A 25,154-nucleotide genomic window follows, 5' to 3' on the forward strand; every position below is an offset into this window, starting at 1 on the left:
TCTCAATGAGATCAACTTATTCGTGATGTATCACTATGTGCAGAATATTCAAATATCTTATTATTTCATAAGTATTAAACAAGTAATCAGTTCTAATAAAATTTAATATTTCTTTAACACGTTGTATGCCATACCAAAATTACTGTAATTCACTCAATTGAACGACGATTATTTAGAAATACTTCTATATTATAAATTATGCTACCTAACGTGGTGCGATAATAACAACGCGATTCAATCAAATGATTTAATATTATATCTTTTCCATTTTGCGTATTTCGCTCTATGAAATCGCGCGACGTTCAACGCGTTAAATGGCGTGGTAGTTCGTAAAATTACAGAAACAGGTTCAAATAAAAACGAGATTGCTCGTTTCCGGTACGCAATGTGTTAACAGGAATCATTTACCAACGTATCTAACGTTACCGAACACTTATCGATCGATTCAATCGAAATCGAAAGATTTTCCACGTGTTTCACCGGTTTCCAATAGAACCGAAGTCGCGCGAAAGTTCGAGGCCATTATGTTTCACCGTGTCTTACGGGATTCGTTGAATTATAGTCACCTAGACGAGGAAACGTTCCGATCGTTAGCGCTTCGGATACGGTCATAAAACGCGGACTTTCGCATCTCGTTGTCGTTTTCGCATGCATCTGCCGTGGCCCAATGGTACATACACGGAACTGCCGCGCTCCCCGTTCAACAGATTTACGCCGCGCCGGGAATTACCCGGAGAAAACTTACTCTTTCGCGCGATGAACGCGGCCTGTCAGCTAATTCCTCAACTTTCAGCGCCGGGGACGGGCGCTGCGTTAGGAAAAAGCGAGACGAATAAACCGCGATTCGTTTTATTCAAATTGCACCGGTTGAACGCCTCCTGTCAGCTGATAATCGACTTTCGTTGGCATTAGGGCCGCCTCGGCGCTCGCAAAAACCGAAGCAAATGGAGTTTCTAATAGAGGCAACTTGACGTCTATTTCTTCATCTTCGCGGACGTCGGAGTTCCTTCGGTTTTTGGAGAAATTGAAATCGATTGCTTATTCGCTGCAGATGATCTTAGGTTTGTTAACCCTTTACGGCAGTTTTCCGGCGACAGTACCAACTAGTCGAAACGAATTGATTTTTTATATATTAAATGTTAATTCAATGTTAATTTTTATGTTAGCTTTTTATATATATGAAAGTTATTTTTCTATTGGTGGTTTATTATAGATGTACGGGTATTGAAAATTTGTTGAATGTGTTTTGTTGAATATAAATTCTGTGAAGAATAATAAATATAAATAAGTGTTTTTTTAACTTCTTCTTTAAACGAAGATTGCTTAAAGTATAGGAAACTTTCTGCAGATTCTGCCAAATTACATATCGAATTATTAAATAATAGATAATAAGGAAACTATGTACTGATTTCTTGCTGTTAGTTAACCCTTAGCACTTTACGTTGTTTTGTAATATATCAATAACTGCAACTAATTTTTATAGTATTCTTAGGGAAAATTAGAAATGCTATAACATTTCTTCTTTTATTTTCCTTGTTAGTAGAAAATTCGGATGTGTGGAAAATCGAATAATTTTAGGGTTTCTTTAAGATTCATTAAAATATTTAATATTATAACTGGTGCAATATCGGAGCCTACAGAGTTCAAAGGGTTAAATCATCTGTTTGCAACTTAGTATTACAATCATGAAAGTCTGATCTCGATAAAATGTCGACATTCATCCGTAAAGGGTTGAATATCGAAGGAATTTTTGAAAGAAGCTTTAGATATTCTTCTTTAATCATTTTTTCCCAATTTCGTCACTATTCTAGGGTAATGAAAACCTAAAGCGACTTCGCAGAAGATAGGTTTGTTTATGTCTACCCACTTTCCATCGGGTCTTATATGTGCAGAAAATTTCAAGTACGCCACTCGGTGCACTGTACTTCTGAGTACAGCGTTTCGCAAGGTCCCAGTCGGTGTTCCGATATGGGACACGGTTGATCAACATGGATGTCAGAAAAAGAGAAGCGGTGATTGTCCACGCGTCGTTTTCTTTTCGAAACGGTTTCCTTTCGCGAAACTGCTTGCGCATCTTTGAATCAACGTAATAAGTTTTTTCCTTATTTTGATTTATCAACAAAAAGTCTGGTGAAAATCTCCCTTCGTCCGTTACCGTCTACTCTATACATTTAAATGTAATCCAGTAATATCTAATATAAAAATCGTGTTATCCAAATTTAGTTATCATCGCAATCACAAATTCTGAACTATAGTTATTCAGAATTTCCATTAAAATTATAATTAATCACCAAAATGAAGTTCTCATTATTACCGTTAACTACCAAAAAGAAACTTTGACTGTCCTTGTCAGTCAGCAAAATAAAATTTTCATGTTAATACTGATTAAAATAAAACTTCCATTACAATGAATCACCAAAATTTAGTTATCATCGCAATCACAAATTCTGAACTATAGTTATTCAGAATTTCCATTAAAATTATAATTAACCACCAAAATGAAGTTCTCATTATTACCGTTAACTACCAAAAAGAAACTTTGACTCCTCGTCAGTCAGCAAAATAAAATTTTCATGTTAATACTGATTAAAATAAAACTTCCATTACAATGAATCACCAAAATGAAATTTTCATTATTACCATTACTCATCAAAAAGAAACTTCGATTGTCCTCGTCAGTCACCGAAATAAAATTCTCATGTTATCACTAATTACTAAAACTTCGATGTCAATGAATCGCCGAAATGAAATTCTCATTGCTCCTATTCCCACAAAAGAAACTTCAATTCTCCTTATCAATCAGCAAAGTAAAATTTTCACTAATTACTAAATCTAAAACTTCAATGATAATTACCCAACAGAACGAAATCACCAGAATAAAAATACCAATTAAAGCGATCCCTGATTCCACTCGAACATTTTCAATGCTCCCACGGAAGCAGCTGAACGACCTGTCCCGAAATGTATCAAGATCGACTCGGTAAATCAATGGTACACACGCGAGCCGACGAACAAGTCGACTATTCCACGGTCCTCCGTCTCCGCGGGATCGAGAGGAAACGAGCCAGTCGGTCGGTCCTTTTCAATATCATTCAGATGTAAATGCGGCTAGACGCATCACCGCTACTGCGGGACTCGGCCGGGAACCGCGGCAGAGAAAACGGAAGCGGCGTCGAATTCCGAGGGTACGCCGGCCGCATTTGCATCCTCGTCTCCCGACGCGAGTGATCCCCGGGGAATTCAGCACCGTTAGCACCGTGCGAACCAGCGATAAAGATAAAAGCGACTCCTTGGCACTGGGGGAACCTGTGACGGGATTGAATCAAACCAGGCGCGCCAGCAGGTTCTTCAGGGTGCGTTGGGAATCCGGCGCTCCTGCGCAGACCCCACCGAAATCTCGTTGTTTCCCAACGATTTGGTTGTTATTCACCCTTTGCACTTGAGTTTTTCACTCGAAATTGTAAGGTGTCGGGAAAAATTCGGCAGACTTGGGCCACTGTTCAAACGAGTCTTAATATTTCGGTTGGCTTTAATGAATAGAAAAATGGTCGGCTCACGAAAAATGAATACATAAAAACGCAATAAAACGAAAATACGTTCCCGACTACGGCTCGAAGAATGAAAGACAATACGTTGCTAAGTTAACCCTTTGCACTCGAGGGGTGACTCAGTCACCATTTCAATATAACAAAATTACAAAATGTTATGTATAATATTAAGTTTCGGATAGTGCATAAACATATGAAATATTTATATAAAATAACTTTGTTTCTTAATTTACGTATGTTTCCTCATCAGTTCGTTTCAAGTAATCTCGTCTACGTCTCGCAGGAACGTGTCGAGTATTTCTAGTAAAAAACTTCCAAGTGCACAAGGTTAATAAATATAAATATTTTGTAACTTTCAACGAATTATTAGTGCATGTTTCCTCGATGCTCCCAGCGGACTTGATCTCGGAATTCTATCGTCACGCTCCTAATTCGACGGAACAGCAGAAGCATCAAGATGTCGGCGCGCCCGGATAACGTACCGTATTATATAACATAATAGTTTTGTCTCACCATTTTTCTTTCGTATCCGTTCAACATCGCCGCATGCATAATGAATGCTCCCCGTAAACGCGTAATCGTACATTGTAACACTGCGCAGGTTACTATTATTTCGCGTACGCGCAGGATAATAATAAACGCGCTCGTTCGAAATGCACACATTCGCGCGATGCGCATCGCTGCCTCTCTCTCGTTGTTGCCTCGTAACGTGCGGCACGATTCGGCGGACGGTTTGATTGTTAATTGCATTCGGCATCGAGGTTATTATTAACAACAGCTTTACTGAACGCGTCGATTTGACGAGTACTGTATTTACTAAACATCGTTTCGTGTATTTGTATCAATTTGTGGATGCACGAGTACGAAAAGGAAAGGAACTGTGACTATAACAATCTTCGTTAACTCTAATTCGACTCATTTAACCCTTTGCGGATGGACGACGGCATTTCGGTGAGATGAAATGTTCAGATTTGGAAGACTGAGTCGTGGAAAAATGATCTAATTAGGCGGACAGTAAAAGATCAGCACGTAGTTTTCTTTCTTTCTGTTAATCAAGTGATTGATATATAATTTAGCTTCGTATGTTGAAGGTTTTGTATGTTTCGAGGAATCTTCGTCCGCAAAGGGTTAAAGATTCGAGTAAAAGTTCTGTTTCATGGAAGCAAGAAGAACATTTAACACTAGAACCACTGTCAAAGTAACAAATTTCTAATTTCTTCCTGTAGAATTACTACAAAGGTATAGACACTTCTTTAAGGAACGTTTAATCGCTGGCACATTGATGTAACGTTTTAGATATATATAAAACAAATTTAAAGTAAAATTACAAAATCGAATTCCTTCTGTTTCATAAGTTGCAAATGTCGGTTCGATTGATGTAACACGTTGAATGCCGCACGATTTCATAGAGCAAAATACACAAAATGGAAAAGATATAATATTAAATCATTTGTTTGAATTGCGTTATTATTATTGCACACTGACATAGCTGAATGGCACCGCATTAGGCAGCATTATTTATAATATAGAAATGTCTTCAAATAATCATCGTTTAATTGAATGAACTATAGTAATTCGATTTGGTTGGCATTCAACATGTTAAAGATATATGAATATTATCACCGACGCTCGCGTTTCTAGTAGTCGAAATTTAACCAGCGTACAATGTGTTAATAAATTTACGTTTATAGATTTCATAAACGAATGTTCAAGTACTCGGTAGTTCTACTGTAAATGCAAGTATTTCTAGCTCAAGACTAATCACACAATCGAAAAGAAAAAATGAACAAAAGTAAGAGGTCTCGCATTCGATTAGCTAAGCGTTAATCGTCTGTTTTCAAATTCTTAATTTCTAATAATAGAATGAATTGTACAATAAGTGGCCGTAAACCTAGCGTCGATTTATTTAATTTATTCGAATCAGCGGGGATTCGATAAATCCTTCAAATTTTCGAAACCTGCCAGTCGCGTCGACGTCTGCGCACCGCTCGGTGTTACGTCGATAATTGGTGTAATTAATTAAGAGCAAAACAACGGACTGTTCGTTTCTGTTTAGCCTCCGCGCGATACTTACGTCGGAATTGAACTCGCCCCTCGAACAACGCCGGCTTAACGAGGTAATTCGAAATCATGAAGATACCTCGGCGACAGGCTTTTCGTGAAACGTGTAATTGACGTCCGCGGGCTAATAGAATCCGCCGGAGGCGGTAATTAACGAGTTACTTATTTCGTGTAAGGCTGCAATTAACGAGACCGGCGAAAATTGAAAGGAACGCTAACTGTCTCATCCTTCAATTTTATTGAGACATTAAACGCGAATATCGTTTTGCTTTCGTTTCGATAATACCCTCGTTTTATTCTGTTGCGTTTAGTTGCTTGTACTGCGGACGCCGAGGAAGATTAACGTTCTAGAATATCCACGTTTTAATTACGTAGTTAATCTGTTTAATAGGAAGTTCTACTATTTGAGCACGTTGTAAACTTAGTAAATATCGTGGAACGATTGGAATGAATTTTCATAAAATCTTTCTGTCGAATCCAACGTCACGTGAGTAACATTCGAAATATTGTCTTTCAATTTAGTGACACTACGAATGATTTAATTAAATATTGCTGACACGTCTGTCTTTAACACTAACCGTACCGACACTTTTCCAACCAGTTGGATAGATGGCTAGAAAATAAAGGTAAATTAGATAATAAATTCTTAGTGGGAACAGAAACAAAAGGGAAGGCGAACATTAGAAAACTGATTAACCCCTTGCCATAAAATGACGAGTGAGATTTCTGGATTAATTTAACAAACTGAATATTATTTATTCCCTGCGGATCAAAGCAAACAACTATTTTGCTATTACCAACGTATTATCTTCAAATGATATTTCCACTTAAATTAGAACAGAAAATTTCGTTGCATTTCTTCCAAGTTGTCAATAGTAAAATGCTACACAGGGTCAGCAGCGAAAGTAAATAATCCGCCAAGTGGTTAATAAAACAATATTGAAATTGATAAATCAACGAAAAAGCATTTTAACTCTTTGCACTCAACAAAATAAAATTCTAAATTCGATAAATTTTATATAGTGTATCGATACATGAACAACGAAATAAAATAGTTCTGTCACTTAATTTATGCAAGGTATTTCTATGTCAGCTGTGAAAAATATTGATATTTCATCAGAATATACTGAATAGTTGATGAGAAAATTATTCTCGAGTGCAAAGGGTTAAATCCGGTCATTTGACCGGTACGGTTAGTGTTAAGGGCTGAATCGTCACAGACACACAGAGCAACGTACGAACCGACTGTCCTACAGAAACTGATTGCTACAGAAATATTCGAATCGAACGAACAACCGTCTTCCGAATCCCCACCACGTGTTAAGGGTTCTTCACCCCTTGCAGCGTCGACAGTCGTGTCGGTAAGGCTTTATTCCACGAAAATCGATACGCTTCACGGAAATTTATGGCACACGTGTACTAAACAACATTTCAGTCACTCTAGTTTCTAGTCTTTTATAAACTTCAACTAACAAAATGACTCCACACACGGAATATCTAATCGAGCTACCCGTAGTCGGTAAAGCTTCACTTTTATCATCGGTCGATGAAAAAAGCTTCGACGCTTTGAAAAGAAATCGTCGAGTCTCCGAATTCCGACAATATTAATCAATACCCTAAACAATACATAAACTAATAAAGAACTCTATAAACTATCAATACCATTAATTACCAGTATCTCATAAACTCACGATCTCCAATTTCCAAATTCCTTCAAGCCCTTTCTCCTCGTTCCATAAAATCATGCTCACTCTCAAACGACCTATATTTCAATATTCCAACTAACCAGTTCCATTTTCCAACAAAATTTAATTATACATACAGAATGCAATTAACGATTACATTAATACAGACTGAAATCTATTACACGGGAGAAGTGAACGCTGTAATGACTATCTCGATTTTCCCGGCAGGAAATCCGGGAAATCGATTTCCCGGATCGACCGACATTTCCCGCGGCACGTGTTCGATTTCCCGCGCGCGCGGCGCCCGCGCGAACGATTAACGTCGCGGCGAAGTGTGCACAATTTTCTCGGCGAGGAGTCGCTTCACGATAAGCCGTGTGTATCGTGCTTGTCCGTCAACGATCTATCATCGGTTCGCGTCTCCCCTTTTACCATTTCCCGGCGGCCCGTCTTTCGCTCCTATTACAGATATATCAGTCCGTATTGATTATGCCAGCGGTGTAGTCCGAGCGACGTGTTACTATCGACCGGCGATAGAGGTGTGGGTGGAACGTGGACGTTCCAGTTTTCCCGACCCGTATTACCTGTTCCTTTTCATCGTGAAAATTTCTCGCCGCTGCCAGCCGTGGCCTACGCTACCTGTTCCGTGAATAGGTCGATTAAAATGTCATTTTCTTCTAATGTCGCGTCGCGGGAAATTTATCCGGCGATCATTTTTCAGCTCTAGGCAACCGTTGCTTGGAGTTTTAACCGTACTAATGCGTTTGTTTGTTTGTTCTTCGGTAATACGAACAAAAACGACGTAACCTAGATAACTTCTAAGTTGACTCTGTGAATGATTTTTCATGGCTTGGACAAGTCTGAATAAAGAAAGAGAACTGCGTTTCTGAGTATGATTTTGAAAAAGTGCGCGACAATGGGGTAATGGAGATTCGTTTTCGAATTCAGTGTTATTTTGTGGTAATGTATGTTTAATGTAGACGGTGAGTGACGAGATACAGGTTTTTAGGAATGAACTGCAGAGGTAACTGTAGTTGATCGTCGAGTGTTCTTTTACGGTTCTTTGAATAGTATTTCGAAGTGGGTTCGATAAGAAGACAAGATTTAGGAACTGAATATTAACCTTTGGCGCTCGAGAGGTGACTCACTTTCTACCTGATTTCACGCTGTAAAACTATAAAATTTGATATTTAATATCATGCCTTACATAACGCTTCAATTTGAGAAATATTGAAATAAAATAGCTTTATTCCTCAATGCAATTTGCACTAGAAATATTTGAACATTTTCTGATGAGGTAAAGGCGATATTTCGTGGAACTAACTCGTAGAGAATTCATACGTACATTATCGCCTTTATCTCATCAGAGACTGTTAAAACATTTCTAGTGAAAAACTTCCGAGTGCGAAGGATCAAGATATCAATAACTGCGAAACAAAATATCGCTTTCACCTCATCAGAAAACGTGAAAATATTTCCACAGGAAAACTTCCGAGTTAAAAGGTTAATCGAATCGTCCCGCAACAGACTCGATCACAGTAAATTACAAAATATCAACTGCTAACGTTCCATACACCGTGAAACTCCAATTCCGCGACAGATTCAAACTCAAATAACACAAACAAATCTCCAAAATACAAAACGTTCCCCACCCAACAAAATCCACCAAAGAAATTTCCCGAAATTACAAGAATGCGTATCAGAGGGCAAGAAGCGTCCTCGGCCGTCGAGTGGTCATCCTCAAAGAGGCTAGAAGGGTCGGGGCAGCAGAAAGGGTTGGAGCAGGGTGATTTCAAACAATTTTGCAACAGCCGGGCACGCGACAAATTACCGCAGGCGTCGTTCCGAGGGTGGAAAGTAGAGGAAAAGGGAACGAGGAAGTTGGGTCCCGGCCGGCGTACAGCGAAAGGGGTGGGGGGTTGTCGCGTACAGGGGATCGCGGATGCCCGAAGTCTGTCCGGAGGGGTGGGGGGCGGTCGACACGAAAAAAGGGGCGCAGCCGCGGCGGACGGCCACCCCCGCGGGCACGTTTGCTGGCGCGCCGCCTCGTCAGTCCCGGTCAGTCGTCGGCGGCCGAAAGTCGTGCGCACCAGGGAGAGAGAGATGAGGGCGGAAAGAAAAACAAGTGAGAAACTCGCGGCGACAGGTGAGCGAAGTAGGGGAGAGGGGATCGGGGAGAATAGGAGACGCGGTAAGGTATCGTGTTAACCCGTTGACTGTCAAGATCCACTTTTCGGCGTCGGTTTAATAGTTTAACTCTTTGAACTCGAGGAGCCATTTAAAATTTATCATTGCGAACTGTGAAACTTTATTATTAAATATGTTATAACGTTTATATCTATCGATAAAAAACAATGAAATATATCTATGACTTTTCACACGTATATCATTTATATGTTAATATGCTTCTTCTATTAAAATTGCTTGGAATTGCTGGTGACACCAATGAGAAAAAGTTTCGAGTGCAAAGGGTTAATATCTGGGGCTGGGATTTGCAATGGGAAATGTATAATTGGTATTTCTTGGTAGATTGTCAATATAGAATGTTGGTAAATTATGGGTTTCGAGGTATATTGATGGTTTAGATGAATTTAGTACTTCTGTAGGGGTGTAATGGTTTTTAACGGTTTTGGGAGGGATAGTTTGAGGGTACTGGAATTTGGTAGATTTGTGTATTTGTTTAGGTTGAATTGTGTTGTTGAATTGGTAGATGCGATTGAATCGGTAATATTAGTTGGACATGTTGGGGTTCATTAGGGGAAAGTGTTTGGATCGATTACTGAGTTTGAAAGATGTTAACCGACCGCCGGCGGACCACATGGCAGTCAGCGTGTTAAGGGTGGATCTGCACTATCGAGGTAGCACGGTTGGCTTGATCGAGGGAGCGAGCTGCGGGATTGATCGAAGAATTTTTATGGACTGCTTGACTGTATAGTGTAGATTCACTCTGAAGTGGTTGATGAGTAATAGAAAGTCGTCAGTTTAAGGGATGAAGGCGTTGAGCAACCGAGATCGAGGTAAGATGGTAGAAACGGAAGAACAAGTTAAAGTAAGAATAATAAACTATAAATTTATTGAATCGACTATAGAATTCAATGTTAAATAATATTAGAATGAAACAAAGCGTGTCTCTTTCGTTACCGGAGTCTCAAAATTTCACATGTTTAAACTACAACCTCCCCAAAAACTTGCGAATCTGTCATTTGTTTGGTACACCATAGTAACTATCAACCAGCAAAAATTAAATACTACATCAAACTACCAAAACAGAAATACTCAAAATGAAACACCAGAATTCCACCCTCAGCTCCAAACTTCCCTCAGATTCTCAAATCTAATATTCCATTCAAGACATAATCTCCACTATCTAAAACCACAGACAACTCCGTAGGCTCAAGAATTACATAACAGTACGTAACACTTCCATCCTACTTGAACCTATCTCTCATCAAATAAAAACAGCACACATTTTATTGTTCGATACTCAACTGTGCATACTAATTCTTCGTGCGACACGAATTCGCGTAATTTTCTAGGAAGCCCGAGGACACTGCTCTTAGACAGGGGTTACCTGCAATTTTTCCGAATGTAGCCGGCTCTGCGCGGTAGTTCGAACGGAGAGAGAGAGAGAGAGAGGGAGAGAGAGAGAGAGAGAGAAAGAGAGACAGAGAGAGAGACGGTGAGTGGGAGACAGCGAAGAGGGAGTTCGTCGCAGGAGAGGCTCGAGGGCCCCGTCGCATCGGTATCGTGGTTTCCGTGGAACTGGACGGAACCGAGCGGAACCGAACGGTACGCCGCACATGGAGGGACGACACAAAGCGACCGGTACCGAAGTCTCACGATGGGGTCCGTCCGGTTTTTCGTGTTCAGTTCGTGTGCCGAGCTCGGCCCGTGCACCGTTTCTCATTTCGTTTCGCGTTCCCCGCGCCGGAATCCCGTGAACTGTTCCCCCGGTCGGGCATTTTTGAACCCTTCAGTGCTGCAGTCGGTTCCTCAGGCCACTGACGAATTGTCAATCGATGACAAAACGCGAACGGAACACGCGAACCACCTCGATGACCGAATACTTTGGTGTAACCGAAAGGTAAACGGAGCTTCGACGTTGCACTCGGCGCACGGGAAAAATGGAAATTGACGGAAATTTCGAGAGGTTCGATAGGTCGACTGCGACGCTTAAGGGTTGAGACGCGTCTCTAACGGATCGGACGAATACGAGATACGTGAGTTTAAGTTTGGAGTTGTTTGACGACTTCGTGGTACGAAGTGTTGGTTTTTTATTTTGAGGATCGCGTCTACGAGGTTCGATTCGATTGCTCTGTATGGTAATCGATTTTTGAAATAGTTGGGTCACACCGAAGTGGTTTTGTACGATGCAATTATCATGTCGCGAACGATCGCAGTAGAAATTGTTAGTTGGAATGGAATCGAATGTTGAGTCTGTATCGACGTGGGACTAAAGGGTTGTTTAACGGGTTTCATCTGTGAACGGGGCTTAGCTGTTCGATTTTCCTCGGTTTTTCGTTCGGTGCGCGCTTCTGTATTTCTTTTTGTTCGCGGTAATTCGAGCGCGAACGTTTCGGAGAAACCGAGTCTCTTGCGGAGTTTCTAGTTGTTTAGGAAGACTTGTTATACGCTTGTTTAACCGGTGCTCGTTTCTTTCAATTCTTTCGGGAATACGATCGTGGATTTTGGTTCTTTGATCGACGCTTCTGCCAGGTACACATGTTTACTGTGCCAGACAAAGAGTCTATAAATAGTCTCGAGTATAGCGAGTCAGATTTTGTGAATTTCTTTGTCAGTTCCTTTTTAGTTTTGTACCTTTATCTGGACGGCTGAAAGTTTTATCTGTCTCGAATAGTTCTATCTTATCTCGAATAGTTGCGCGTTTGAATGGTAATGAAACATTTGTACGATAAAACCTCGTCCGTTGGCGATAATTACTGCAACGTTTAACAGATTAAACAGTAATTTAAGCGTGTAGCTCTATCGCTGCAAGCAAAGAGGGGTTGGAAACGCGTGGCACACAGACACGTGGCGCAAACGCGTTGAGTTATTGGTTTCGCATTCTATGATGAATCGAGCGTTCACTTTGTCCACTTTATTTTGTATTAAACCTTCTTAAATCGATAGGTTTCATTTCAGATCATTGACACTAACCATACCGGGAACCAATCAAATGACAGGATTTCAAATTCTGTGTTTCATCATTTAATTTCATGACAATTCCTATATCATCCGATTAATTGATTTTCCAATTTTCATCCTTCCTTTTATTTCTAACTAAAATTTATCTAATTTGTTCATCTCTATTTTGTAGCTAGCTATTCGACTAGTTACGGTAAGAAAAGTGTCAGTATGTTTAGTGTTAAATAATTATTAAATCGACTTGCTTTAATTCAGAAATTATCACGTAAAAATAATGTACTATTCATTCGAGTATTTTAACTATCATTTTAACGATCCATTATTAATAATTCTTTGTAAATCGATGTTTCAGCCCATTAGTGTATTCCAATAATTGACGCTAATTTCTCGAAACGCACAATTAACAATTTCACTAGAATCCAATCGCTCGTGGTGCGGTTTATCAGTTGACGGACTAAACGAATTTTTCGAATGCTTCTTTTTTTCCACCGTGCGCGAACAAAAGAACTCATCTTACTCACCGTCGTCTGCTGACGCTATAAATTCCCCCCACGGCACCGCGGGCTTCGACGCCAGCTGAAACAATCCATTTTCCTCGCTCGTCCTCGCACATTGCAGTTTCGCCGATCCTCGTCGATAATTCTCGCGATGCTTATTCGGCGCCGGTATCGCTGCAACGCGATTCGTTTCGTCCGCCGTTGTTGCAATCGCGACGAAACCTCGCGTGTAAGTCGACACCGCTGTGAAAACAGGAAACACCGGTGGAAGAAAATATTGAGACGTCTCGATAGAATTTTTATTCAACCCGAAGGTTATTTATTCTTCTTAAATTCTAATTCAAATATAGAAGTCTAACTCCAAACTTCAAATTCCAAATTTTATATGACAAATTCGAAATTCAAATCGAAAATTTAATCGAAATAGAATTTTTATTTAACCCGAGCGTTATTTATTCTTCTTAAATTCTAATTCGGATATGGAAGTCAAATGAAATGTTCAATTCAACATCTACGAGTTAAACATTAAGAACTCCGAACTTCAAATTTCAAATTTTATAAGATAAATTCGAAATTTAATTGAAAATGTTAATTTTAAATTTTATGTTACATTTTAAAGTTCCATTTTACATTTCACTTGAAACAGAAGGCTGAATATGTTTGGATTATTAAAATATTTGAAGGTATTCGTTGGAAATCGAAGATTCAAGTTTGAATCGCCGATTTTTGAAGTGACATTTAGTACGTTCAACGGAAGTTCCGTCTGAGAAATATTTGCTCGCCAGTTAGTAACGTAACAGAGATCAGAAGTGAATCGTCGGAGTGTCCTACTTCCGAGACGTATAACCGTGAACAAGGCGACGCGAACGGCATTTGACGTATTGCAGGAAGCAAAGAGTTTATAGCTCCGGGAAAGAATATTTTTGTAAACTGTACCGCGAACTCGTTATCGTCGTTCGTTCCCTGATATTAAATGACCCTATTTCCGCGGCTGTTTTTCCACGGGCGTGATAATTCTACCGATCGCGGCCTGATTCCGATTGGAGCACTCCGATTCGGAGTGGCTTGAAATTCGAGCAGCGGAAAATTAGATTTCCGGATGCTTGATTATCCGAATTATCGGCTTCGAATTAATGTATATCAAATTACATCAGTCAACTGATAACTTCGAATTCCCATCGACGCTTCAATTATTGTCATTTTAATATTCCGTCTCGTTTCAAGTAAAAATTCTAAAGATTACTCTGAATATAATGGATGTTTTTACGAACACTTAGATTTTAGCAGTTCGACAGTTGATTTATTTCTTGGCATGCTATTCGGAGCTGCCATTCGATTCGATGGAAACCGATCCCGTGAAATTGTAGGACGAAATCGCATCATTGACTTTCAATCCGAGACCCATTTGGTTCTCCTGACTAAATCATCCACAATTTGGGTCGACGTGTTTCGCAAATCGCTTGTGAAATCGTGGCGCCCACACAGAAACCACTGGAAGACTACCTTTGTCTCGTTTCCTTTTCCTTTTTGAATTTCGTTTGTATAGGTTTCATTCGACGCTGTGCGACTCGGTAAACATTCGACGTTGCTCAACGTTATTATTCATTAGTCTTATCCAAAGTTCCGCGATGAACGTGATAAATGAACGAATAAAAAGAAGCGAAGCGTATCAAACCGTCTCTGTCATCTTTGTTTTCTGTAATTCACTGAAATCTAATAATTCAATAGAAAGTCGAAATTATCTAAACTATACATACGCGGATTTATTAATTTATTTTGTAGTTAACGTCTATTACAAACGAAGAATCTTCGATTTTTATTTTACTCGGATCATTCGAAATTTTCTATTCACTGCAGCCATGCTTTTTCACCGATTACGAGAGAAATACGATTTCATTGCTTCAGGTTAACGGACAGGAATTATTCCGAATAACGATTTCCTCGAGCGAGAGTCACGTGTTTCGCGTAAATAGTAGAGCGATACGAAAGAGAAAGGGATATCGTATTGTGCAAGCTCTGACGTCCGTACGAGGGAAAAGTGGAGGAAGCGAAGATCAAGGACACCGGGAAGGTTCTGGCGGGTCTTGGCACTGGAAGAATTCACAGATGTGTAGTGTATAATCGTGGATCTTGCAATGCCATCACTTGCTGGATACCGATTCATCGTGGAGGCCAGTCGTGATGAATTGTGTCGCGATTGGATACACAGAATTGTATGGAACTCATTAGAGAAGTCTAAAGAAATGATTACCTTGACAAAAATTAAGAATATTTGAGTTCTACTTCGAATATAACAAATTCCTTGACACTAAAACTACCAAATGGGTCAAAAAGACAGATGTTTTTCTGAGAAATCATTAAAGAAATTTATTTAGCAATACGCAATACGAATTATACATCGATTAAAGCTCCAATAGATGCACTCTTGGAGTTTATATAGAGGAATTTCAGAAAGTTCATTTAATTATTCGGTAGTTTTAATGGATCAAATGAAATTTATTTGAAGATTAGATCTCGCGAAATCTGAAATGAAAGTAGAAATTCGTCCATAGTTCATAGCTAGTTATCCTACATCCAAGATTCATCGATCTATGCCTGATTTGACGTAATTAACGAGACCACGAGGTAATTGATTGGAGATTGACTATTTAATTCTTCGCAATAATTCATGTTTCGATGCAGCGTGCTTTATTTCCTTATTGCGGAGGCTTGAATGATTCATGGAACTCGGACGAACGAAAATGCACCGGGGAAATATCGATTATAACCTCCTCGTTGCATCCATAATCGATTCTTTAGAAATTATTATCCGCTTTTTCGAGCGAGGGGATTATCGATGATCTAGATTAGCTCGTTCGTTGTGTCCTATCGATTATTGGAAGCTTAAAGGGACTTTACACAGAACGGTGATTTGTAATTGAGTTTTAAGCTCATTAAGACATCCGGGGCTAATAATACGGAGGAAATTGCATTTTTTACGGGACGTTTGTTAATCAATTTGAGCATACTTCCTTTAATTACAGGAATTGTAATTTGCGGACGGTGATCGATGGCAACTGGTTTAACAAGAAATCCACGAACGGTGTTTACATGCATAAACAAATGAGATTAATCATGAAATAAACAACGATACCGTAATAAAGTGAACAATGTATGTGTACTATGCCAAACGAAACGAGCAATAAAGATACCATTACTCAAATGCATGTGTATTTTATTTCTTCCCTATACTCTTAAAATGATCTAGCTTAGTACATTCTCATGAACATAAAATTAAGAACTCAGACATCAATAGAACTCAATATTATCAAATCTACCAGAAATACCTATATTCAAACATCTCTCACAAATGTTAAATCAATAGCAATATCCCTAGACAGCATACAACAAACGAAAACACTCTCAATCGCTACACGTGACATCCCCAACAAATTCCTCTTTAATCCCATTCCTCCTCGACTCACCCCCACCCCCGTCAACGTCCCCAATCTAATTACGCAGCGCACGTGCCAGAAAAAAATGTAAATCTCTCTCCGCTCCAATTTCCCCCGAAACAGAAATTTCCCAGAAACAATAACGAAAGTCGTACAAACAGGAGTGGCCGTTATCTTGATCCCGAGATCCCCAGGAAGAAGGCACTGTCCCCTAAATGGTTTCATTATCGTCGGAGTGGCAGTGTAATCTCTTCATTTTTACGGTTCACGAAATTTACGGAACACGCCCCGGGAGGGTTGCCGCCTCCAATATCAAGGTTATGAGGAACGTCTCCGGAGTTTCTCGCGATTGTTCAGCTGACGCGTCCAGCCAGCGACGAAAGGAGGAACAGGGCCGAGCCGCGCACCTCGGAGCGTGCCGCGCGGAATTTCATTATGCATAGGCGCCCACATTTTCTGGGAGGCGCACCTGTCGCAGATAAGGAGGCCCCTATCGCGACAGGTTGCAAATGCGAGGGCTGCCCGGTGAAATTAACGTTTCTTTTTTGTGCCCGGGACTTTACTGCCGCGGATTAAATGTCACGCGACTCCTGAGAGGATAAGGAAGCGACAGCTGCGAGATGTTGCTCCGGTTCCGGAGGTTCTACCTGTATTATTAATTCCTCGCGGATAGATTATTAGGTCAGAGGCTCGCTGCGGATTAGGGGTAGACAGCTTTGTGCCGGAAGATTCGCGGATCTCGCGTTATTCCTCGGACTCGAGCGGAACGCGAAGGATTGAACGACGGGAATTTGAAATGTGAAAACGTCACGTGCGTTGGGATCGTAATGGCTCGGAAAGAGCGTATAGATTGCTCGTTATTACAGTAATCGCGGCTGGTTATCGCGGTGGGGTAGTTAACGCGAGGTTACCGGAGAACGGGAGGGTACGGAATAATCTGGTCAGTTGCATGAGATTTCTCGGGTTCTATCATTGTTCTATTGATTCCTGCCGATGGAACAGATTGATAAGCCGTCGTTGAAAAACGAGTGTACGACGTATGGACACGTAATTTGTATTACCTTTAGCTTCCTTTCGTAAGTGTCCATAAGAGCCCAGCGAACTCTAACCTCTCCCACTTTACCTGATTAAAGTGTTCCACTTCTTTCATTATCGCTGGAAGCATCTTTCATATTCAATCTATGAGCCTATCGCAAAAGTGCGACAATATCCTGTCGCAATCTCAAGTGTTCTAATTCTTTCGTTATCATCGCGAACATCTATGTTCAATCTATAAACCTGCGAAAATATCAGTATCCTATCGCAACCTTCGAATCGTTAAGATTCCTACGAGCCAGCATCGTCGTCAGTATAACCAAAAGTCAAAAGAAACGTCTACAATGACGCTACTCCGATTTCTATGGAAAAGTCCCTTTGTCGACGGATTATAGGGTAGTTTGCCGAACACGCTTTCCACAAATTAGCCGCCACGACGAAATTTCATTGGAGCAGCGTTGGTTCGATCGTCGGAGCGAGGGGCCACGTAAAAGAACGTTAACGGCGGGTTGCAGGGATCGGCTGGAATACCAGCGCAGGCCGCGATACCGGCGTGGCACGGCGGCATCGACGATGGAATCGGAAGTCGGTGCCGTGCCGGGCTATTTATCGACCCCGTTGCCATGCCAGCCCCACGTGTACACAAGAACACCACCCGCCACCATTATGGATCACGCTGCCGCTCGGCCGGCCGGCCGGCCCGTGCGCCTATCGTTGCACGCTACCACCTGCGTTTCGTTTGTGCGTCGCCGAGCGGCCGTGCATCCACGAAATTACGCGGACAGGTTCGCACGACCGTGATCCACGGATCGATCGGGAACAACGAGGATGCGCCTTCATCCTTTACCTGCTCATGTCAATTTTCCCTTTGACGGGAATGTTTCCTGTAATGGCTTTAAGCTTTGGAATTGGGTAACTTTGTAATCTGATTATTTGGATAATTGGGGACTGATGCGTGGGTGTGTTTTTATTCTTTTCTGTATATGACAATTTTCCCTTTGACGGAGACATTTTTTCCTTTGTTTTCTGGACAGATTTGACTCTTTGAATGTTTCTTGTAATGGCTTTAAGCTTTGGAATTGAGTAACTTAGTAATTTGATTATTTGGATAATTGGGGATTGATGTGTGGATGTATTTTTATCCTTTTCTGTTTATGTCAATTTTCCCTTTGATGGAGACATTTTTTCCTTTGTTTTCTGAGGAGATTTGACTCTTTGAACGTTGACTCGTTGAATGTTTCGTGTAATGGCTTTAAGCTTTGGAATTGAGTAACTTAGTAATTTGATTATTTGGATAATTGGGGATTGATGCGTGGATGTGTTTTTATTTTTTTCTGTATATGAAAATTTTGCCCTTTGACGGAGACATTTTTTCCTTTGTTTTGTGATGGGATTTGAGTCTTTACGGTTGAATGTTTAGTGTAATGGGATCTCTGAGCTTCGATTTTTGGCATTGATAGATTTAAATTTATAATTTCATTGTTTGGGGGATTGATGTGTGGGTGTGCTTTCATTCTTTTCTACTCGTGTCAACTTTCCATTTGACGGAAACCTTTTTTTCCTTCGTTTTGTGAGAGGATTTAACTCTTACGGATAAATGTTCGTGTAATGGGAACTTTGAGCTTTGATATTTGAAACTGAGAATCGTAAATCGGTGATTTAATTACTTAGATAATTTGGGATTGATATATTGAAAGATACAAATAAATACACAACTGGGAGTTGATATGTGAATGGGCCTCCTTCCTTTCTTTGCTCGTGTCAGCTTTCCCTTCGACAGCGATTTTTCCCCTCTTTCTTCCCTGTGGCGATTGAACCCTTCACCCACATCCGTAGAAGCAAGTTTTAACTTCCAGCTTGTTTTATTTCTTCAAAATTCTGTAAGCTGTAACCGTCCCGGCGGAAAGTTACCAAAAGTTTGCGAACGGGAATTTAATAAAGTCGCGAAGCTTGTTTGCAAAACATTAAACTTCTGCGCCCGGAAGTTTCGAATTTTCCCCGCGCTGGCTCTCAGTTTCAGTAACCAAACAGTGGTGTATATTCTCAAATTAAACGCACGTCGAAAGTCAACCTTCCCGTTTTCCATCTTGAAACGCAAGTTTCGAACTTGGTTAATCGAATAAGAAAAACTGTAACACCGTAATAAATTCAAACTAACTCTACACCAAGAAGGAATGAATATTTTAAATGAGTTTAAATTTTAATTCAAACCTAACACTTTCTTCGTCCATCGAAACTATTCCCCTAATCCAGAGTCGTCACGCTTTAAAAATTCAATCAATCTACACAATCATAAGCTTCACCCTATAATAAAAAAGAAACAAAAATACTTCCCACTTCAAAGGGCTAACTAAGTTATCCCAACAAAGACTGAACCCACTCAGCAATAAAAAGAAAGGCAACACGATGTCCATTACAGTTGAGCGCAATAATCGAAGAAACGAGCAGTACGGCGGCAATTCGAGAAGTTCTCGCTATGAAATACCCAACAATGGAACACGGTAGAACCGTCCGGTGCCCATGAAAAACTGAGCAGCAATCCGAATTCCAAACGATCCTCGCGTCGCAGTTTTTCCGTTGCGCGAGCCTCGCCGGCCGGCGTGCCTCTGTGCATATATCTACGTACCTATAGGAAGTGACGTGGACCTTATGTTAGCGGTATACACACGAAGTTCACTTTAATTCGAAGTCGTGCACGCTGCCCGGCAAATGTGACAACCGGGACGAGGTCAGGGAGGAGTTCGTTTTATTCAGAGATCCGACCGGTTCATTGGCCGCCATTGTGGAATCGCCTTTCATGCGGCTTTTCTGCGCGGCGGAATGAATGAGAAACCAGAATGGACGCTGTTCGCGAAATAAAGAGGAGAAAAAAGGCAGCGAACCGGCGGGAAAAGGAAAAAAACGATATTAAGAGAGCCGAAAAAGTTCGGCGGACGGCGCTCGAGATTGAGAGGTGTTTTCGAAGTTCTTTTCAGACGGCTCGAACGGGGATTCTGGAAGACTGAGAAATTCAATAAAATCGTTTCAATGGATCTTCCGAGAACGGATCTCGGAATAAGGAACGAAGAGACGTGAATGAACGTCCATTTACACTCGAGTTGTTCCCGCCAGGATTTCCACGATTTATGTGATACACTTTCGTGATTTGCGGTCCGCGCGCGGGTTTGCGCGGGCGCGCTTCCCTCGGTGTCGTTCATGAATTCGAGAAACGGTGGAAATATAAATAATAACACGGCGGAATGGCACTGCGAACGGTGAGAAAGATGAATCGGTTTCTGTTCGGTAGCTTTCGGATCTATAATCCGTGAAATCGTTCTTCCAGGTGATGCAGTCCGCCGATCACGGAACTTTCGCTTCTAAACCGTGATTTAACGATACAGGCGATCCACAATTCGTCCGAACTATAATTTTGATTGGTGCTTCGAGGAGTTGCAATTAAGGAATAATTCTGTTAATAGAATTTAAACACATATTTTCTCTTGTCACTTAAGTAGCTACTAAAGTCTTAAATTGGAAAGGTGCCATTAATTACCACTCACCACGAGTAATACTCTAAACGACTCCAATAAATAAACGGTCAGAACAATATTGATCGCTCCAATTTCCAAAGCTAATCACCGAAACGTTCAAGTCAACCATATAAATTCCATTCCACACGAATTTCAACGGTGTACTCTGTCCGGTGATCGATCGATCGTTTGTCCAGCGATATTTTTAACCGTTTCGTGTTCCGCGTGACTGTCCTTAACCTCCTCCCACGTGCAGAGACACGCGACGAACTTGTTCCCATCAGTTCGGTTCGCGCAAATTTTTGATGACCGCAACACGGATGGGTTGCGATTGTTCTCGGATGCCTGCACCCTGCAATTTATCGCGTCACATTCGAGATCTGATAATGCGCGACGGAAAGAGTTCCCGGCACGTTCATCTGGCGCGTTAGCGCGGGCATCAATCGTTGAAAAATCCGAGGACAGTCTTGAGTAACGCTCTAACAGTCAACCAAATTTGGCAGACGTAGCTTTCTAGATTTCATCTCTTCGGAACGAGAATTTTAAAAATATTCGAACCTCTTTTAAATATTAGAGAAAAAAACTATGCTCTCATCAATTATTATTACTATTATTATTATTATATTTTCTGTTACAGTTGTGACAATCCAATAGGGCCATTGGCAACTACATTGGGTTTGTCTCCCAAAATGAAGTATTAGTAACTAATTAAATTAAATCTGACATTTTGACCTAAGAATTTGAAAACATTGGAGCATGAGTGAATTGAATAATCGAATTTTTTTATAATATCGTTTTATGCGACGACATTTGGTCTTAAAGGGTTGGAAAATTAATTCTATTAGATCTACGAGACGAAGGTCAAGCGAGTAATCGTAATAAATTGTAAGAAACCGTACAGTTTCTGTTTCGTTAAGAACCATCATTGAGCTAACAATCCTTCGGCATTAGCTTCAATGTTTCGGCAAAAATAACAGCACCCGACGACAATAAATAACTCTCGATACGCAGGGAACGCGTTAACGCGTGCGTCACGGAAGAAAGCGGTGACTTTTCTTTTTTCCCTTGACCGGCGGACTTTCTCCGACGACTTTTTCCATTTTCACGCTCCTGGATCCACCGGGCGGAGTTTTCGCTACCCCGAGCCTCGACGTTAACGCACACACAGGCGCGCACACCCGTTATATTAGGCGCGCGTGCATAATCCTGGAAATAAACACGCGATGCACGAGCACACGACTTTATGCACGAACTTTCGTGTCGAGATGAGGTGAACGATATTTTTTACAATTTTTCACGGTTTTTCCCCTGCGGCTGATCGTTATTTATTCATCGTTGAAGATATCTGCGTTCTATTTGTTGTACGTATCGACGGTTTGAATAATTAATTGGTACCTCCCTTGAGCGCGTTATTATTTCTAACACGAAGCATTGAAGATTCGACTTTCGATACCGTGAAACTGCTTCTAGAAACTTCCACTTGTTCTCCGACATTCCTCCATCGTAATCGACGATTCATTCTCTCTGAATTGCATAAGGTAACGCATTAAAAATTCATTTTATTCATTACGAATCCCACTATCAGGCAGCACAAAAGAACTTCCTGGCGGAATAATGTTTCTCCGTTTCGTCCGTACGAAAATGGTCTAAATGCATCGTAGATTTAATACCCGCTATAAATATCGCTTAATCACGACAGTCCCATCAAACGAGCGTCGTCCGAAGAATTACTCGAGTAATCTCCTATGAATAATTCTTAAACACCCCTTACATCCTGTAACGTCTCCGAGGCAGCCCGCCCCGGGCGGACCGCTTCGTGTAACAAACAGGCTGTTTAGCATGTCCCGGCGCGCGGGCGACGTGCGAGTTTTCGAAAACGTCCGCCGGCAGGTACTCGCAGGTACGGGCCTAGGATCGGAATAGGAATAACGCAGGTGACCAACCGTACAAAAGCAGGTGGGTCCATAATTCCGCTTGCGCCCGATGCTCCCTGCTTCCGTCTCGTGGCACACCAACCGTAAATTTACGATTCTGCCTGTCTGGGGCGTGACCGACTGCTCGAAATGTCCAACGTTGAAACGCAACGGGCAGGCCTCGGCCAATTAAAAATAATCGCCGTTATTATTGTTTACCCTTGACCCTGGCCACGAGGCTGACAACGCCGGAGGCACGGCGCGCGGCGAATCGACGCGTTTCTGAACGGCGAGAATTTTAAATGGCATTTTTTCACGCTCTTTTGGCGTTTATTGATGCAATCACTTTTACGGCCGTGAATACCGTACAATGTGCATCGTTCGGATGAATATTTTTCTCCGCGTTACGTAACGGATTGCGACAGCCTTCTGAGAGGAATATAAAGTTATTTCGAATATAATGTTTCAGGGGAACATGTTGAAATACATTGTGCAAGTCGCGCGATGGTTATAGCTGTTAGTTATGGTACTTTCACGTTACATTCGTTAGTTATGAATTATAGTTATGACGCATTTGTGATGTACGGAAATGTATAGTGTATTTTATACAGGAATATAGACATTCGTGTAAATATGAATTATTTTCAGAATCCACCGTGCGTTTCTTCGTTTCTCGCTTCGAGCTGTTTCCCCGTGCGGCTGAATTTTCGACAGAGCTCCTTTTTTGCGAGCCGATCGATGGAATAACGTAACCGGGGGTAAAATTATTTAATCGCGCGTGATTCAAGGCCCCCGCGGCACGAGAAGTCCTCCGAGGGCCGCGCGTTTCGTGTAATCGCGATCGCGCTCGCCGGAAATGTTTCGGATTTCGTGCCTCGGCTTGCTCCTGGAATTATTAATCACCCTTTGGCGTGTATTACGGCATCGTGGCTCTATTGTTCGGCCGACGGAACAACCACCGGCGAAAAAGAAAACAAGAGGAGGATAACGCTTGCTGAACCTGGAAGCGGAGTCTGAATGAACTGCGCGACCACGCGGCCGTACTTCCGGTTTATTCGCCTCTGTCCCCCCTTCCTCCTTCACACTCTTTCTCTCTATCTCTCTCTCTCTCTCTTTCTCTTGGTTTCTCTCTCCTCTCCCGTGATCGTTTCTGCAGCTTACACTCAAGAACAGATAGGACACAGCACGAATATCAGATGATAGATGGTCTCGGGGAATTACCGTTGGACTAGTTTTTCCATTCGATAAATGTTCACCGGGTCATAGAAGAAAAAATAATTAGCGGAATGGCTGCGTTCTATGCTCTAATTGCAACCCGCATTTATGTAAATAATATATAAGCAGCTACATTGTTTTCTCAGGGAAACCTTGAGCTACAAACAATTAAACATTGAGGCTAAAGATATATGACACCTGTCCACGTTCGACATGCGATGAATGAATAGTAACGCTTGACAATTATTTTACTTAAATATAATATTGCTAGTATTTGTTGAAACAGTCTGTTTACAATTTTGTTCTAATTTTCAGTTCCTCTATTTCCCAATCAAGAAAATAATCTCTACAACCCTCTCTTAACCAACTAAATAACACCAAACATACTATAAAATGTCAGACATAATACAAAATGTTCCTAAACACACGAACAAAATTATTCTAATCTTCAATTCCTCAATTCTCCAATCAAGAAAATAATCTCTACAACCCTCCCTCAACGAATAAAATAACACCAAGCATACTACAAAATGTCAGACATAATACAAAATGTTCCTAAACACACGAACAAAATTATTCTAATCTTCAATTCCTCAATTCTCCAATCAAGAATATAAACTCTACAACCCTCCGTCAACCAATAAAATACCACCAAGCATACTACAAAATGTCAGACATAGTACAAAACGTTCTAAATCACACGAACAAACTAATCTACATTTTCCCGATCCTCAATTTCCACATTATCGCCGGAGAACATAACCTCTACAATCCTCAGCGAATCGATACAGGAACATACATCGTTTCCCTAATCAAGTGCAGAAGCCAAGATGATTTCGCGTTTCCCCCATTCACATTGTCATACCTCGTAATTGAGTAAATCGATTCCCATCGTAAGGCATAAATAAATTGCCGCGGAGCCACCCTCTGTCTTGCCGCTCTCTCTCTCTCTCTCTCTCTCCCTCTTTCGCCGTCGCGTGCGCCATGCTTACCTACACACACGGGACGCTTGGTACGCGCGCGCCACAATTCCGGCGTCGCAGAAAATGATTGATGGACTTTTTCGTCGGCGCTTTCTCGGCGGAGGCGTATCGATTCGCCACTCATCCCTA

The 25,154-nt window shown here is 41.2% G+C and overlaps 1 protein-coding gene and 1 long non-coding RNA gene across 2 annotated transcripts in view; both read left to right on the forward strand.

Annotated features, from left to right (window-relative positions):
* LOC116432793 (uncharacterized) overlaps positions 1-25,154 on the forward strand; it is a 77,257-nt gene that overhangs the window by 4,218 nt on the left and 47,885 nt on the right. The window lies entirely within an intron of this gene.
* On the forward strand, positions 11,151-16,138 carry LOC143174893 (uncharacterized). The gene is made up of 2 exons (XR_012999384.1): positions 11,151-11,514; positions 15,960-16,138. It is a non-coding gene; the product is annotated as an uncharacterized LOC143174893 (long non-coding RNA).

The sequence above is a fragment of the Nomia melanderi genome, chromosome 9 (assembly GCF_051020985.1).
Source record: "Nomia melanderi isolate GNS246 chromosome 9, iyNomMela1, whole genome shotgun sequence".
NCBI classification, from domain to species: Eukaryota; Metazoa; Arthropoda; class Insecta; order Hymenoptera; family Halictidae; genus Nomia; species Nomia melanderi.